Raw genomic sequence first — 19,313 nt, 5'->3', positions numbered from 1 at the left:
AGGAAACCAACACTGCAGAAAGAGCTCTGTATAGAAAAGCTCTTCCCTCGCCTCTCCGTAATTTAGCTCTTGAACAGAAAGCTCACCAACCTCATACACATGTCATAACATTGGAAATCACTTACAGCCACGCGGTGTTATCTGATGGTTAATGTTGCCATTCCTCTTGGCTACTAACTCATTTCTGACTTTGCTGAGTTGAATCTTTCAGCCATACTATGTTATTTAGTTTTGTAAAAGAAAGTAAACATGAGAACTTCGGTTTCCAAGTTACCGTTGAATAATTCTGTGTAATGTATTTATACAGGGACATCATTTTATTTTTACTAACATTTCTAATATTAACCTGACTATACCTTTGGATTAACGGTTGAGAACCGGAAACACAGTTTGCTACTCCCTTCCACGACTGGAGTTCGATGATACTGTGTAAAATACAAACAAATCACTTTACTAGGTATAGTAGGGAAGAAAAGTAATTCATCCATTTACGTAAATTAGGAAATATCGCGATTCTGAGTTTGGTAATTTTCATTAGGTTTTTGTTTAATCAAAATAAGTACGCATTAACAATAAGTGTTTTTACTCACGAACTGAGCTATCCATTCGGACGTATTCATTATGCAGTGTATATTATGCTCTCTGCAGCACATTAGCGTACAATATAGAGAATGAAGTTAAATTGAAAAATAATCATAATATGGATATTTAAACACATTTTTTTAATGGTGGCCGTTCATTTCGGTACAGGCTTCAGTTCTTTTGTACATATTATCGCACTATAGACTACTGTACCTAATTCCAATTACCAGTTTCGTCCTTCGTACCAGTAACTCATGTTGAAATAATTCTGTACCTATTCTATAAAAGAGTACCTTATAATATAATAATAATCCGTGGCGCTACAGCCCGTGAAGGGCCTAGACCGACCAGCCCACATGCCGACGCAGAGGTGGACTATCATCCAACCAGAACGGAGGTATCGTGTGGTTAGCACGATGATCCCCCCCAGCCGTTATAGCTGGTATTCGCAACCGGATTTGCTACCTATCGTAGCTCCCCAAGTGCATGACGATGCTGGGTGAGCACCGGTCCCATACACTGGCCGAAATTTCATGAGAAAATTTCTTCCCCATGAGGATTCGAACCAGCGCGCATTCCGTAACGCGAGTCCTAGGCAGGATGCCTTAGACCGCGACGCCACGGTGCGAAAAGAATACCTTACGTACTGCAAATTCAATCTTCACTTCTACCCGATCCGAAAAGATAAAATTACTCAGACATGCTATCTGCTGTCACTTGACAGTTAATTACTTAACGAGGCTCTTTTATTTAAGTTATTTTAATCAGTTCTATAATATTACGTAGACGTCCAGTTCCTAACAGAAAATGTTTTCAGAAAAGAGCTACGACAGCCCAGCCACTAGCATTTACAGAGGGGCGAGCAGAAGCGGGTGAGGGAAACGAGGATGCAACGTAGGCAAATGGACGATAGTACCTGTGCGAAAATATGATTTAATATTGAAAGCTCTTTCGTCACTGGAAAACGCGAACATATTTCTGGAACATACTATACTCACTAACTCAGTAGTTTACTATGACCGTAAGACGACTCTGACTGCATATGCGGCCTTGGTTGTGTGTGTGTGTGGAGGATGGTTGAAAGTTTACTAGTAGAGGAGGTGAGAGTGAAGTACATTAAAAACTCAGGTACAATAAAAATTGAAGTAAAAATAAAATGATGTCCCTGTATAATTTCAGTGAAAACTAGGGATTGGACGTGAGTTCAGGAAAAAATAAATTCTAGTTTTAATATTGAGCAACTGTTTGGGCTGGGAACGTAATTATTTTTAATATTCCTTATCTATTGAAGTTTTCGAACAGGATAAGGACCAGAAGAACCAAAATTCTAATTAATTAATTATATTATTATTATTATTATTATTATTATCAACATCATCGTTATCATCATTATCGTCTTATAGATAGTTTCATGCCGACGACTTTGAATTCTACGCAACTCTTTCCGGTCTCGTTTTACCTTTATTAATCCTAGTCTTCTAATTTGTTTTGCTAACAATTTGGTCCATTTCGCGCCCTCACATCCGGGTCCCATTTCCAACTTGTGCCGACTGCACAACAACAAGTGGTCGTGAGCCCTGCCCCTGCACGGATATGCCACCCGCGTTACACGTGCTGTAGCCACGTTGTTGCCACACTGCCTAATCCCGCACGGGCACGGCCACCTGTTACCACTTCCATCCAACGCTGTACCAACTACACATGTCCTGTCATCTTCCCTGACTAGAATTCCAAGTGACACGAGTGAACTAGAGGTATTAAAACGAGAACAAATAAGCAGAGAGGAAAGTCCTTGAACTTATAATTTTTGCGAGGACCAATGATGTATGCATAACGCGATAAATTCGAAATTTCGACTAGAAGGTACGAGTAAAGCGTAGAATTCTGGTGGGCTATAGTGCACTTGTAGTAAAAAATTAACCTTCTGAGCGCGGAATTTTCAAGGAATACTCCCGTTTCCTCTCACATAATTCTATTTTTTTTTCTTCAATTAACGGGAGTCATAATGGTACATAAAATTTTCGGATGATTTATGAGGCCATAACAGACATGGCAGCATAGATTTATGAAAAGGTAGAAGATAGATGTAAATAAATGAAGAAGAGAAAGGATACTGTAGACCTATATGGAATAAGAAAGGCAGGTGGCATTTATGTAGAATGAAAAGAAGAATAACATGAGAAAGAGTGATAAAAGGGACGAAGGATAAAGGAAGGAAGAAAAGCAGAGGAAATTAGTCGAAGTAAACGACAGAATGTAGAAATAGAATAAAATAACGTATTAAGTTATTCCGGTACAATTACGTGAAAGTCAAGAATTTAATTCAGGGAGCAGATAACACATGGTTCTTCTTAAATATTGATAGATAACAGTATAACACATTTTCGTGATATCTCACCTTGTTAGAGAGTTGTGGTATTAAAAATACTAGACAGAAATATATATATATATATATATATATATATATATATATATATATATATATACACATACCTGCCTCTTATACATACTTTCTACAAATCTTATTCCATCTTGTAAGTACAAAGATGAGGACAGCAAGAGCGGTTATTAAAATTTGATTTTGTGTTACAGTTTTCATAGGAAGTGGAAGCATAAATCTTCATTTTAAGATGGGGCTGTTGTGTGTGAATATCGGCTAATCTCTCTAAAAAAATGACAAGAATCTGAAGTTATATTAAACATAATAAAAACCTGCAATAATTTATGAAATTCATGATTTTATGTTGCTCTTATTATTATTATTATTACTATTATTATTATTATTATTATTATTATTATTATTATTATTATTATTCTTGTTATTATTATTGCTGGCCATGGTGTACGTAAATCCCAAGGTACCTACAATTCATACGATGAGTTAAAGACACATTTTTTTAGTTATAAACCAGGACATGAATATTCGTCTAGTTAGTGTGATTTCTATGCTACCTTAGAAGAAGGTCCGACATTGTTCTGAGTCCACTTCACAAGATTTCTCTCCTTTATCTTGTATAACATCAGGTTGAGAGAAGTTCAGATAGGCTCAGTGACTGAAAGTTCCACTAATGTACCTGACTATTATTATTATTGTTATTATTATTATTATTATTATTATTATTATTATTATTATTATTATTATTATTATTATTATTATTACTCGATCTGCTTGTGACTAGATTGTTTATAGCCACACTTTCAACATAAACTCAAAACTTTCTTGATCATATGTCATTTATTTTCTTTCCTAAAATACAACGGTCATCTTGCGTCAAGCTAAACTATTATTATTATTATTATTATTATTATTATTATTATTATTATTATTATTAATTCAAGGAAGATAATTATATAATATATTGGTCGTATAGCCTAGTATGAACGGATCGTGTGAAGGAACAGTTTATACAACATTTGGTGGAAGAAAAAAAGTCAGGAATGAGTAAAGTTATAAAATATATACACACAGTGTATACATTTCAATTTTCCACGCTCGCAAGTGGACAGCTGCGTTTGTGTACTGTAGCTTCCGTTCTGCTTCCGCGAGCGTGGAAGGATAAAATATATGTAATATATAATATTATATCTTTCATTGTTAGGTATTTCCGTCATCATTTTGTACTATCTTCAAGAATGTAGGCCTAACTCTTGGTCATTCGGTCCTTATTGGTGTGAGAATTTTATGTTAATATTGATAATAAAAGTATAGGAAATCTTCGGTAACATGGTCAGCATGGTGTTTAGGAACTAATGAAGATAGACTAAGGCAAGAAAGTTGTACAATTCACTGAGAAAAAATTAGACTCTATATATTTTCTCTCCGATGCAGCGAATTGAAAGAAATTCTTCTAAGTTTAAATTATTATTATTATTATTATTATTATTATTATTATTATTATTATTATTATTATTATTATTATTATCATCATCATTATCATCACTCTACAGAGTGATTATTCAGCTTAGAGACATGGTGGGAAAATTGCTGTAAGTTCTGGGCCATTTTAAGGTACCATAATATTTATCTAAGAATGAACCTAGCAATGTCATAAGAAGACTCAATTAGCATATCAGATCTCATAGTTACAACTCCAGACTTCTGAAATAAAAATCCACTTTTTCTAAGTTGTATATGGGGGTCGAGCCCCGGACCTCCCGGGCCGGGTTCGAGGCAGTGCGGGGGGTACCGTGAGCTCTCGAATTGGAATATGGATTTATTTATCTGCTGCCATCCAGTAGGTCGTTGCCATGGCGAGCACACAAACAGAAGCAGCTCCATCACCATGGCAACTGCGCAGTCCCCAGGGGCTCCCTCCTGGTTTACAGCGCGGCTCCCGCGAGAAGACCCCCCCCCCTCAATTATGCAAGAGCTGACAAGATCTTCGCAGTTGTGCCTTTGTGCTCTAACAAGGTTCGCTGGCGCTTGCTAAAACGCATTTGTGGGGCAAGAAATATATAGCAATCCGTGTTTCATTAAAAACACTGGAATTAGGCTATAGGCCTATGTTACAAATCTTCCGTAACTCCTTTTTTAAGTACCTCGTCGTTTTTACTGTACCTAAATGTTTAAACCTTATGCTTATACTTACGTGATTTATTGTTGATTACGGTAAAACCGAATAGGTATTTTAGACAGTGCTGCCTCTTAAACATTTAATATTTAATTTTTTTGCCTCTCAATTTTGGAACATTAATTTTCATTGAATGAACACGCTGAAGAATAGATGCAACAGTGAACATTCTATTAAAGAAGAATTTTATTGAAATGGACAGCGTAAAATGAAGTTAATTTCTACCGAATTCGCTGAAAATGTTGTGTGCTGTAATTCTGAGGTGATTTATTATTGTTCATTTAGTACTAGATAACAGAGAACATTTTTGGCCGGCGGGGAAAGTCACATAAGACAAAAAAGTCGATTTTTCTGTTGTACCTAATCACATGAGTAAAGTATTTTTTCTAATTTTTTAAATAATAAAATTTCTTTATGTTAAGTTGAAAAGCGTCTTACTTTAACCAACATACGTACACGAATTTCATTATTATACTTATATTCAGTTAGGAATAAATTAAAGAAAAAAATCTCTTCTGAAAAATTCATTTTTTTTTACTTATGTGCCTTTTCCCGCCGATCAAAGATATAATTTGACCTGTCGTATGAAAGCGCAGATATTTTAAATTTTGGTGACTGAATGAGAGGGGAAATGGAAGGAGAGACAACTAAAAGGCACGGGAAAACGCAAGGGAGTTCGAGGCTGAGAAAAACTGAATATGTGAGCTCTAAGCCTGTTGGCCACTTGTCTCATTCCGAGAAATGTCCTCAATTGCAATTTTCAAAATGCGTCAACATATGTGTACTGCATATTCTGTATCGAAATCGGTTGAATTATGCGTTTGTGTTGTTCAATAGATCATTGATCAACATTTAAAAGATTAAGATGTTTCTAAAATAGAGTTAAAGTTAAAGTTAAAATTATGTTTTATTTAACGACGCTCGCAACTGCAGAGGTTATATCAGCGTCGCCGGATGTGCCGGAATTTTGTCCCGCAGGAGTTCTTTTACATGCCAGTAAATCTACTGACACGAGCCTGTCGCATTTAAGCACACTTAAATGCCATCGAACTGGCCCGGGATCGAACCCGCAACCTTGGGCATAGGAGGCCAGCGCTATACCAACTTGCCAACCAGGTCGACTCTAAAATAGATGCAGGCTATCTGAACACTGCGCGTTAGCATCGTAACGCCGAAATGAAAGCCACTTGAAAAGCTACAATTTCATGTCGTTAACGCCACGTTAAATAAATAACTATATGAAGAGTGCAGGAGATGTATTCAAGATACTCAGTATTATGCAGTATTTTACTAGCTGTAAGAAAATAGATACAAATTAAAACTACAAACTGACAATGACTATAGCAGCGATCTTGATCTGAACAATACAATGAATATCACTGCAAAGGGTTCGGATTACACTACAATTAAAAACAACACATATTATTAAAAAGTGTATGTCCTAAATTACTTTGTATATTCATGCACATAGTTCCATGAATTCTGCACTGAAGGCAAAGGAAACAAGCTATTAGTTCGTGTGATATAAACTGTAAGCCAGGGCTGGGCACCGGGAGTGAAATCAAACTCTAAACGGGGATGCTTAATACTCATCCGTCACGACATCAACGCTGCGCGGTGTTCGGCGGGGAAGAAAGGGATTGAAGAGAAGTCATATGGCTCCTAGTGAGAGAGTAGAACCCGCTCTTGGTGCCCAGCCCTGCTCTAAGCTATAAACACGACAACCTTGTAAAGATAATGTACGGTAATTTAATTATTTCATTATAGTGGCATGTACAAAAACATATGTACTTAGTCCCGCGCCATAGCGTCGTGCTCTAAGGCATCATGTCTAGGATTCTCGTTACGGAATGCTCGCTGGTTCGAGTAGTCACAAATTAAGGAATTTTCTCATGAAATTTAGGCCAGTGTATGGGCCGGTGTCCACCCAGAATCGTGATGAATTTAGGGAGCTAATCTACGTATCAAAATCCGGTTTAGAAAACAAGGAATAATGGATGGGGTCATCATTGTACTAACAAACGTTATCACCGCACTAGTTAGGTCAGCGCTGGGCAGCAAGAGCGGATTCTACTCTCTCACGGGGAGCCACATGGTTTCTCTTCATCCCCTTCCTTTCCCACCGAACACCGCGCAGCTTTGATTAAGTGACGAATGAATATTAAGCGTCCCCGTTTAGAGAGTGGTTCCGCTCCCGATGCCCAGCCCTGAGTTAGATCATCGTTCATCTCAGCATGAAATATATGAGGCGGAATTTTGATTAAATGCTCTCATTGCATTTTCATTATCATCACCACCACTACCGTCATAATAACATAATAATAATAATAATAATAATAATAATAATAATAATAATAATAATAATCACTATAATTATTGACTTTTCTTTGTTGTCCGAGTTGGAATCCCGTCTGATGTTTATCCTCCATTTATGAGTAACTTCCTTTATTTTTCAGAATAGTGACAGTCTAAAAACTGCGGAAAAAATAAGGGATAAACCCCACGAAAACTTTATGTGGACAGATTTATGGTATGTTAAACAAAACCTGCAGCCACCCTCGGATGTGTTGCAATGCCAGCAACAGGTGTAATCCCTCGGCCACTAGCAAGAAATGTAGCAGACCCACTTCAGGCACGGGTGTGGGGATACAAGGCTAACATTTTGGCTAGAGTTATTATTATTATTATTATTATTATTATTATTATTATTATTACCAATAATAATAGTAGTAATAACACATAAATACAAACACATACAGACATACATAGTACAGACCCAGAAACAAAATTTGGGCCACCCGAATTTCCCAAGTTTCAGTTTAACATAGTCTACATACATACATACATACATACATACATACATACATACATACATACATACATACATACATACACTCATACACACATACATACATACATACATACATACATACATACATACATACATACATACATACATACATACATACATACATACATACATACATACATACACAGAAAACAAGAAACAAAATAAGTAACGATAAAACCATAAAAAATAAAGTCGTCTGATTTCTTGAGACTAAATCGTCATTTTGGAATAATATTAATGTAAATAATATTACATAAATAAATAAATAAATAAATAAATAAATAAATAAATAAATAAATAAAGTATTTGGCTTTATCATTTCCGATTAAATTAACCGGTATATAATATATATGAATAACATTTCTCGAATAGATTAGTACTGCAATGCACAGGGAAATCAATGACGTACCAAAAACCACTTTTTCTTTTTCTGTATCAGTGATTGTGAAAACATATTTTTGCGTAATAATCTTGATACAAACTGTGCGTTTTGCAGTATCACAACACTTTCTCTTTATATTTAGTACAATGAGGAAGCGAAATCAAGGCAAATCGTCCGAATATAGCCTAATTTTGTACGGTAGAACAGAAAAGTCGGCCTCCATAACTGACATAGCAGTACCACACTAGAGGAATTTCAGGCCAACATATATAACAAATATTTGGAATTGATTAAGGAAATCAAGCAAATGTGGAAAATATTTACCACTGATGATTGCAACCACTGGCTGGGAAAGTTCCTAGAACAATTAGGCATTTCACGTTAAATAGCTGGTACCTCAAATTCAGATATGAGTTGTATTTAATACTAATCATATACAGAGATGTTTCAGGAACGAACTATATAGGACTATCACTACTGAAAGTAAAATTGTCCAAATATACGAAATGATAAATGACAATAAAATATTATCATTTTATTATTATTATTATTATTATTATTACTATTATTATTATTATTATTATTATTATTATTATTATTATTATTATTAAAACACAAGACTTTATTTATAGCTGATCAGTACAAATTTTATTACTATACCGCGTGTTCAATTCAAAACTTACCACTTTTAATAATTTTAGATGTGCGGGGGACACAATTTGTAAGAAAAAACACGTCGATTAGTTTCGAGAGACAAGTTCAAAACCACTGTTAATTGAACTTGCAGCCCTTCACCCTACCTATCCCACTTTTAAATTTCAAATTGCACCCTTTATCTTAGGACATATCATTTTAAACAGTGTCAGACTACCATAAAAATATAATAATTCGGTCCATCCATCCGTTTTTCAGATACCCTAGAGTAGTAGGAATGTCAGTCCAACGTACTCGCCGCCTTTACCCCCAAGAAAATGACCCTGATACTCATTTACAATAGAGGCTAGATAGTGTGGTCGGAAGGATTAGATAAATGAAAAAAATCCATGATCCCATCGGGAATCGAACCCGTGATCTTCCGGCTAGCAGCGTTACATCTTCATAGCGACGCTGCCGCGACCCCTTTGTAATACATAAAACTGTATTTTAACCATTGTATACACAACTATATAATAATAATAATAATAATAATAATAATAATAATAATAATAATAATAATAATAATAATAATAATAATAGTAATAATAATAGAAAACAATACCACATTACAGAAATTGAGCATACCATATTGAACAAAACAACAATCATCAGCAGTCTTTCAAAACAATAAATTCAAAATGAATGTAATGGGGCGGAGAAATACGAGGCCATAGAAAAATCCAGGCGAAGCATCTAGATATCATATCGTTCAATAAACTAAATAAAGAGTTCTCCCTCAATGATAATGTAGTACCGCTGAACCACAGACTGCAGTCTACCTGTGCTGAAAAGACAAACAAATCATCTGTCGTGCTTCGATCCTTCATATGTTAGCTATTAGGTTACGTCCATTTTTCGGCTTTCCCTTTCAAAATTCTCTAATGTTTCTTCATATGGAAGGACGAAAATCGAAGTGAGGTGAGTGGGCAATAGGCTTGGGGTTCACACAGACACTTCCTCTGAGCCCAATTTCCCTTGCACGGACGCTTTTTTGCGTACCTTTTAAATATTTTTCCTCCCATTTTCGTATTCATTCACTGTCATTGTCATTGGAGCTGGCGAATGAATGAGATTCAGTACATGTGAGAAATCAAGAGAATTGCTATTTAGCCTTTTGTTCTACCCACTACTGGAATAATTCCAAAGACAGTCATCAGACAACTGGACACCTTGAACATGGATCATCTAATACGATGATTGAAAAAGCTGTCGTATTGGACACGTCGTACATTGTACTGTTGTCACTAATTTGTACTACAACTACGATTACTACCTTCTTGATTTTTGTGTCTGTAATGCTTCAACTCTCATTTATAGAGAGAAACAGAGATTAAGGGTGTTCGAGAATAAGGTACTTAGAAAAATATTTGGGACTAAGAGGGACGAAGTTACAGCAGAATAGAAACAGTTACACAACGCATAACTGCACGCATTGTGTTCATCTAACACAGTGATCGTCAGCACTCGCTGAAATGGGTAGAGTGCATGGAGGATAAGGAACTCTGCTCCGTAGTGCACATGGGATAGAGAGACAGCATACCCGCCAGCAGCCACGAATGCACGCTAGGGCAGTGTCTTGTCCGCGGGTAACAGACGCTAGCCCGAGTATGCAGCGTTCTGATGATCGCTGACATAACATAATTCATAATCCGTGGTCCTACAGCCCATGAAGGGCCAAGACCTACCAGCCGGATGCTGGCCTCACGGCCACATGCCGAAGTAGAGGTGAACGACCATCCAACCAGAATTGAGGTATCGTATGGTTAGCACGATGAACCTCCCAGCCATTATAGCTAGTTTTCGAAACCAGATTTCGATACCTATCGTAGCTTCCCAAGTGCATCAAGATGTTGGGTGGTCACCGGTCCCATACACTGGCCGAAATTTCATGAGAAAATTTCTTCCCCCATGAGGACTCGAACCAGCGCGCATTCCGTCACGCGAGTCCTAGGCAGGATGTCTTAGACCACAACGCCATGGCGCGGGACGACCTAACATAATTAGGAACATTAAATCCAGACGTCTGAGATGAGCAGGACATGTAGCACGTAAGATAGGTGAATCCAGAAATGCTTACAGAGTGTTAGTTGGAAGACCTGAGGGGAAAAGATCTTTTGAGAGGTGGAGACGTAGATTGGAGGATAATATTAAAATGCATTTGAGGAAGGTGGGATATGATTGTAGGGACTAGATTAATCTTTCTCAGTATAGGGAACGATGGCGGGCTTATGTGAGGGCGGTTATGGACCTCCGGGTTCTCTAAAAGCCATTTCAAAGTAAGTAATTAGGCCTAATACTTATAGTAGGTCTAGTACGATTGAGTAACTGCGATGAGAAATGCATAGAATAATGGTGATCATAATGATGATAACAATAATAATAATAATAATAATAATAATAATAATAATAATAATAATAATAATAATAATAATGAAGTCAGAAGTTCACTGAAAATCGTTGATTGTAAATTTATTTTCCTACTGTCTCAATCTGCTTTGACTGCAAGTGGATTTCGGTTATAAACACTCTGCTATACTCCTGAGAAGTATTACAGGAATGAATAAGCCAGTTCTGGTAACTTTCCATGGCAGAATAGTAGCCTGATTCTGATGGTGAAAAAATGAACAATATGGTACTGCGACAAAATCTGCTCCACTTTCTTTATTCACTAAAATGCATTAGTTCTCACTGGGATTTAAACCCAGTCATCCCACTACCCTCTTGGTTCCAACTCTGCTGTCTAACTAAGAAAGAGATTCGCTGTGTTTTGCTTATGTATTCTCATGGAGATGTATTGTAGTTGTGTGTGGGTCGGATAGCACTTGGTGTGGGTTTACTGTGTGCACAATGGAACAAATGGCACAAAAAACAAGCGGAAGTGACGCAGAAAGCGGCGTAATTAACCGTGCAAACCCTGATAAGCGAAGAAGCTGCAAACAATACAAACTTCACATTTACCATTTGGATAACATTTAATTCCCTACATTGATATGCTGTGCTCAAAGAAAGTTCCTACCAGCAACGCAGGTACTTGTCATTAAACGTAAACTGCAAACATTGTCCTGAAATTCATTCATAGTTTTCTGGCCAAAGGCAGGTATTTCTCTACAAACCCAGCATTCTTCAATATTACCTATTTCCCACATTCCTCTTAGTATCCGCTTACGATCCCTGCAGTATATCTTAATGTCGGCTATTATCTCGTATCTTCTTACGCACTGAACTTTCCTCTCTTTCACCATTCCTTCCTGTGCATCCTTCAGTAGGCAGTTTCTTCTTAGCCAGTGATCCAGACAATTCCTTTTTCTCTTTCTGATCAGTTACAGAATTCTTCTTCCTTCACCCACTCTTTCTAGCACTTACTTACAAATGGCTTTTAAGGAACCCTCAGGTTCATTGCCGCCCTCACATAAGCCAGCCATCGGTCCCTATCCTCAACAAGATTAATCCAGTCTCTATCATCATATCCCACATCCCTAAAATACATTTTAATATTATCCTCCCATCTACGTCTCGGCCTCCCCAAAGGTTTTTTTTCCCTCCGGCCTCCCAACTAACATTCTACATGCATTTCTGGATTCGCCCATAAGTGCTACATGCCCTACTCATCTCAAACGTCTGGATTTAATGTTCCTAATTATGTCAGGTAAAGAATACAATGCGTGCAGTTCTGCGTTGTGTAACTTTCTCCATTCTCCTGTAACTTCATCCCTTCTAGCCCCAAATATTTTCCTGCGGACCTTATTCTCAAACACCCTTAAACTCTGTTCCCCTCTCAAAGTGAGAGTCCAAGTTTCATAACCATAGAAAACAACCAATAATATAACTGTTTTATAAATTCTAACTTTCAGATTTTTTGACAGCAGACTAGATGACAAAAGCTTCTCAACTGAATAATAACACGCATTTCCCATATTTATTCTGATTTCAATTTCCTCCCGAGTGCCATTTTTATTTGTTACTGTCGCTCCAAGATATTTACATTTTTCCACCTCTTCGAAAGATAAATCTCCAATTTTTATATTTCCATTTCGACAATATCCTAGTCACGCGACATAATCATATACTTCGTCTTTTCGGGGTTTACTTTCAAACCTATTTCTTTACTTGCTTCAAGTAAAATTTCCTTGTTTTCTCTAATCGTTTGTGGATCTTCTCGTAACATATTCACATCATCCGCATATTCACCTTTCTAGCATAGCTTCATTTTTTATTCTCTCTGTCTATTTCACATGCTTTATTCTTCTCCATATCCACATTTAAAACGTTTTCAGTCGTATCTCTCCACTTCGTCGTAATGCCCTCCAATAACTTTGGTTTTTATCTTGTATGCATTTGTCTTGATGTCATACTGCTCACAGCTGTCATTAAGCTCCGTTATTTCGCCTTCTTTTCTGCCAAAAGCGCTATAGGCCTATCATAAGCAAATATTATAGGCTTACACTTCAATCTTCTTTCTCCTACTGCGACATAGAATTGACGGACCAGTCGTAAAAGTGTCGCGTCACAGCCGCTTCATCTACAAGTAACCTTACAGGACTTAAACATCTGGAATTCTTGTCACATTACCCAAAACGACGAATCTGTCCTTCATTTCAATGTTTAAAATATGTTCACGCTAACTATGCTGCGGAATGCGGCATAAGAAAATTTGTCTTTAGTACATTGTACATGAAATATATTCCTAGATCGATAAATTGCGTGATTCTAAACCTATTTGCTCTACCTGAGTGTGAATAGCTAACAAACTGAATCACTGTACACGTTAAATGTAGTCTTAATAGATATGTCATCAATCTGTAACTATATATTGATCCGTCTGTCATCAACCCCAGAATTCATCTATCATCTAGCAATCTATTCGTCCCAGTTAATTACAAAAAAACGATCTATCCTAGTGTAAGTTGATTCTTCAATCCAGCTATTGATGTGTCTCTCATCTGTCTGTTCATCCATGCATCCATCCATCCATCCACCCATCCATCCATCCACCCATCCATCCATCCACCCACAACTCCATCCATTTTCCTGGCCGACCATTATCCATCCATCAATCCATCCATTTTCCTACCCGACCACTATCCATCCATCAATCCATCCATTTTCCTACCCGACCACTATCCATCCATCCATACATCCGCCCATTTTCCTATCCGATCACTATCTGTCCATCGATCCATTTTCCTCCCCGACCACTATCTATCTATCCAGCGATCTTCCTACCCAGTGACTATCTAATCAAATATCTGTTTTTCTTCCTACCCGACCACTATCCATCCATCCATCCATACATTTTCCTACCCGACCACTATCCATCCATCAATCCATCAATCCATCAATCCATCCATCCATTTTCCTACCCGACCACTATCCATCCATCAATCCATCCATTTTCCTCCCCGACCACAATCTATCTATCCAGCGAACTTCCTACCTAGTCACTATCTAATCACAAATCCGTTTTCCTTTCCACCCGACCACTATCCATTCATCCATCCATCCATTTTCCTACACGACCACTATCCATCCATCCATCCATCCATCCATCCATCCATTATCCTATCCGACCGCTATCTATTCATCCATCCATCTATCCATCCATTTTCCTACCCGACCACTATCTGCCTATCCACCCATCTTCCTACTGACTAACCACATATCCGTTTTTCTTCCTACCCGACCACTATCCATCCATCCATCCATCCATCCATTCATTTTCCTACCCGACCACTATCCATCCATCCATCCATTTTCCTACCCGACCACTATTCATCAATCCATTTTCCTTCCCGATCGCTGTCCAGCTATCCATTTAACTACCCGACCACTACCCATCAATCCATTTTCCTACTAGACCACTTTTTATCCAACCATTTTCCTACCGGATCACTATTCATCCATCCATTTTCCTATCCGACCACTGTCTGTCTGTCTGTTTGTCTATCTATTTATTCATATTCCTACCCGACCACAACCTATCTGTCCATTTTCCTACCAGACCACTATCTATCTGCTATCTATCCATCCATCCATCCATCCATCCGTCAGTCTATCTATCCAACCACTCTCTATCTAACCATTCATTCCTCCATCCATCTATCTTCCTGCCGAAGCACTATCCATTCATCGACGTATTATCCGTCTGTCATATATTTATCTATTAGCATTGACTGCAGTGTTTAACTCTCTACCTAGCCAACGAACATGCCAACACATCTGCCAACACTAATTAATCCACTGACCTATCCATCCAATTGCTCATGTATAATTGGGATGGGCAAATAGGTATGTTGAATTGCTGAAGTGTAAACACATTGCTTAGAACTAGGCTATGGATACAAAGTAGACAATCATAATATTTTAATTACTATGGACGCATTGTAGACAATCATGTTTTAATAACTTTGACGAAATGTTACTTAAAGTGAAATTGTGCTTAATTATCATTTGTAGCACAGTGTAGACATGCGTTGATACGGTCGCTATATGTCCCAAGCTAGAAGTCCTAATTCTGCTCTTGTAATATTACGAAATTGAGTCCTTGGTTGCTAACGCCGGCACCTGCAAGTTCGCCTGCAGAGTGAGAGTGGACTATGTGACGCTGTGTGGGATTCACACAATAAAACCAAGGGGAATGTTTAAAATATGTGACATAGCGCCTGATAAAGTGTAATCTGTGCAAAGTAAACAGCAATACAAACTTACGTAGGCATCGACCCCGAATTAAACTCAATTATAAACAAATTAATTTCAGAAATTCGCTAACATAATTAAGTTAATTAGTTAAGTCATTAATTAACACTATATAAATACAAGAGCAATTACATCAGTTAAATAAATAACAAAATTAAATTGTAAATGCGAAATGTATACCTAATGTCACAACGCTTTTTCCTTTCGCTATTTTGTCCTACTGCTGCAAGTAATGTGTATTATATTAGCTACCTACACAAGCAGGGCTTTGAAGTCGCATGGTAAGCGTGATGGAAGAGTTCCGTTAAAAAATCGAAGTAAAAGTAAACATGAGATTGAAGTTGCGCCGCGAGATAAATTTACACTTTCTATCAACGGAATGGAACGTGAAACCACAACAGAGGACATGATTAAAAATTGAAGTGATTGGTCACAAATGCGGTGAATATATTCATACATAAATGTATTGATTAAATTTAAAGAATGTATGCGTGCATAAATGAATAATTAAATAGATGAATGAATGAGTGGTAACAAATTGAACGAAGGAAAGAACGAATTCAATGTACAAATGAATAAACAAGTAACTGTGTCAATAAATGAATGAACGAATATACGAATGAATGAAAGTTAATAAATTTATAAATGAATGAACAGGAGAAAATTCAATAAATGAATAATTGAATGGATGAATTCGGTACAACAAATTCAGAGAAAGAAAGAAAGAAAGAAAGAAAGAAAGAAAGAAAGAAAGAAAGAAAGAACGAAAGAAAGAAAAAAAAGAAAGAAAAAAAGAAATAATTGAAGTCATAAATATATAAATGAATGAACAAAGTCACTCAGCCAAAAAATGAATAAACATATGAATGAGTAGTGACAAATTGACTGAAAGGAAGAATGAAGGCATGTGAGGATGAAAATTAATGAATTTATATATCAGTGAAAAATTGACTGAGCAAATAAATGAATAATTAAATGGATGAATGAAGAAGTGGTAAAAATAATTGAACGGACGACAAAATGAATGTTAATGAATTTATTAACGACTGAACAAGTGATAGAAGCATGTGGAAAGTGTTTGTTACCCCGTCCACAAGATCGGACGTTTCTTTGGCGTTTGGCAAGGTCACAGAATACATCTCTCTCCTTCCCCTACTCTACAATGACGCGAGAGTTGAAGGGAAGAGATGAGTTACGTGTTCCGGTTTGTGACGTATGTCTCAACTGTAGCACAATTTTGCGTCCCTGAGTTAGTGAATGAGTTAATAAGTGAATAATAATTTCGGTGAATGAAAGAGAGGTGACAAACTGAGTGAAGGAAAGAATGAATGAATGAAAGAATGAAGTTAAAGAATTTAGAAATGAGTTAAAATGTGACCAGGTCAATAAATTAATAATTAAATAGATGCATGAATGGATTGTGACAAATTGAATTAAGTTAATAATAAAATTTGTTAACTATTGAATTAGTAGGTTGATGAATATCATAATTAAAGGCTGAATTAATTGTATTATATAATTAATGAGTTAAAGAATGTATAACGAAATTAAAAGAGAAACGAAAATATGAAGTAAAAATAAATGCTTGAGTGACTGAATAAACATGTGAGTTAACCGATGCATGAATGAATGAATTAATGAATTGGCCAGTAATTTAAATATTCTTTCATAAAATGGTTTGAAAATATTATTTAATAACTTCAATATTTTAAAAAGTCTCTGTCATAGAAACATTTGAATTATTCTCATGCACATCTAACAGAACTTCCCTACACTCATCCTCCTATACTGTATAATTGCCTCTCCTCTGGAATACGTTATCTAGTGACGTCAGGGATTGCCGGACACTGTCACAGTTTAACAGACAACTAGAAAAGTATGTTTTAACTCACGAAATCCGTTTCTGAGAAGTTGCTAGATTTATGCCGAAGTTTTTATCTTTAGTAAGTATTTTCGCAAAATTTTCCTTTTGGTAGATTAACCCTTTCTGTTGTCTTTGTGCCAGGATACTAGAACAGCTTATTGTCCCTTAGTTAATAACAATGATGCTGAGTGGAACTGTTATTTTGTGTTTGTATATGTTTCACTTTTTATTTGTTCTTTTTTTTTTTGCATAATTTAATATGTTAGACCAATTTTTATTATTTTCAATTTGTATTTGTATGTTCAATTGTTTTTTATGTCATATTTATTCTGTAACTCGTTATTACTGTAGATTAATTGCATTGATGTATTATTTTTCTTGTAGTTGTATTGTATTTCTGGTGGTGTGGAACAGAAGGCCTGATGGCCTTAACTCCACCAAAATAAATAAATAAATAAATAAATAAATAAATAGATAAATAGAAAAATAAATATATGAATAAATAGATAGATAAATAAATAAGATAAATAAATAGATAAATAAATAAATAAACAAATAAACAAACAAACAAACAAATAAACAAAGAAACAAATAAATAAGCAAATAATCAAACAAACAAATAATCAAACAAACAAACAAACAAATAAGTAAGTAGGTAAATAAATAAATAAATAAATAATTTAATTAATAACCGGAAGTTCACCTTTATGACTGTCTCTGTAGAAAATACCGCTTTGGCACAATCAGTGTTAACCAGATGAATTATCTAGTTAAGAGATATTTAAAAGAAAAGTTTCCTAAAATTATGAGTCTATTCACAGGCTGTGAGGATATTAATAATATAATAATTATAGTAATATCGTAAGACGGAATAAAAAATTAATAGTATAAAACATACAACAGAATACCTTTATTCTAAACTGGATTCCATTAATGACGTCTCGTACTTCAGTCGTACTAACAACGAATCTACGTCTTCTACCGTGAACGTGCGGCTTCACTCAACTGTTTTGGGTATTCCAGTTTTCATTGGTGTTCCCGCTAGAGTAGTATCTACGCCATAATCACAATTAGAACTCGTTTGCCATGTATGCCAAAGTTTCAGAGTTGAAACGGCACGCCACTTCTCTTAGGAATGACTATCTGTATGTCTGTTGCAGTGAAAGGGTGATGGGGGATGAAGTGGGAGGAGGATTAAGTACTGAATGTAAACACAACTTCAAAAAGTGACAGTATTAATGAAAGGGACTGTACCTAAAATCTAAAATGATTAAACAGGGACTAAACCTCGACCCTTTGATTAGAATCTGCCAACTGGTTTTTAGTTCAGTTAATGGAAAATATAGCGAAATAGGGTGCAATTAGATAACATCTACCAAACAACAGCTTTGTCCGCCATAAATCTGAGCCGCACGAGACTTGCGTCGCTGTTGCACGCAGGTGGGGGCTGAATGATGTGCTGTCACCGTACAAGACAAGGAAGCGCGGGCAGGTTTAAAATAATGAAGCAACCACGTCATAATCCACACTAAACAAATAGACCGGGCTACAATTAAGCCTTAATGACTCGTCCAATTTCTTGCCTCTCCCGTTTTTCGGTCGCTCCGAGCTCCTCATTTGTTGTACACAGTGTGTTTCCTCTTTTTTACCACCAGGCAGAGTTGCAAGCGCCGC

This window comes from Periplaneta americana, chromosome 15, assembly GCF_040183065.1.
Source record: "Periplaneta americana isolate PAMFEO1 chromosome 15, P.americana_PAMFEO1_priV1, whole genome shotgun sequence".
Classification (NCBI taxonomy): domain Eukaryota; kingdom Metazoa; phylum Arthropoda; class Insecta; order Blattodea; family Blattidae; genus Periplaneta; species Periplaneta americana.
This window is presented reverse-complemented; position numbering follows the sequence as displayed.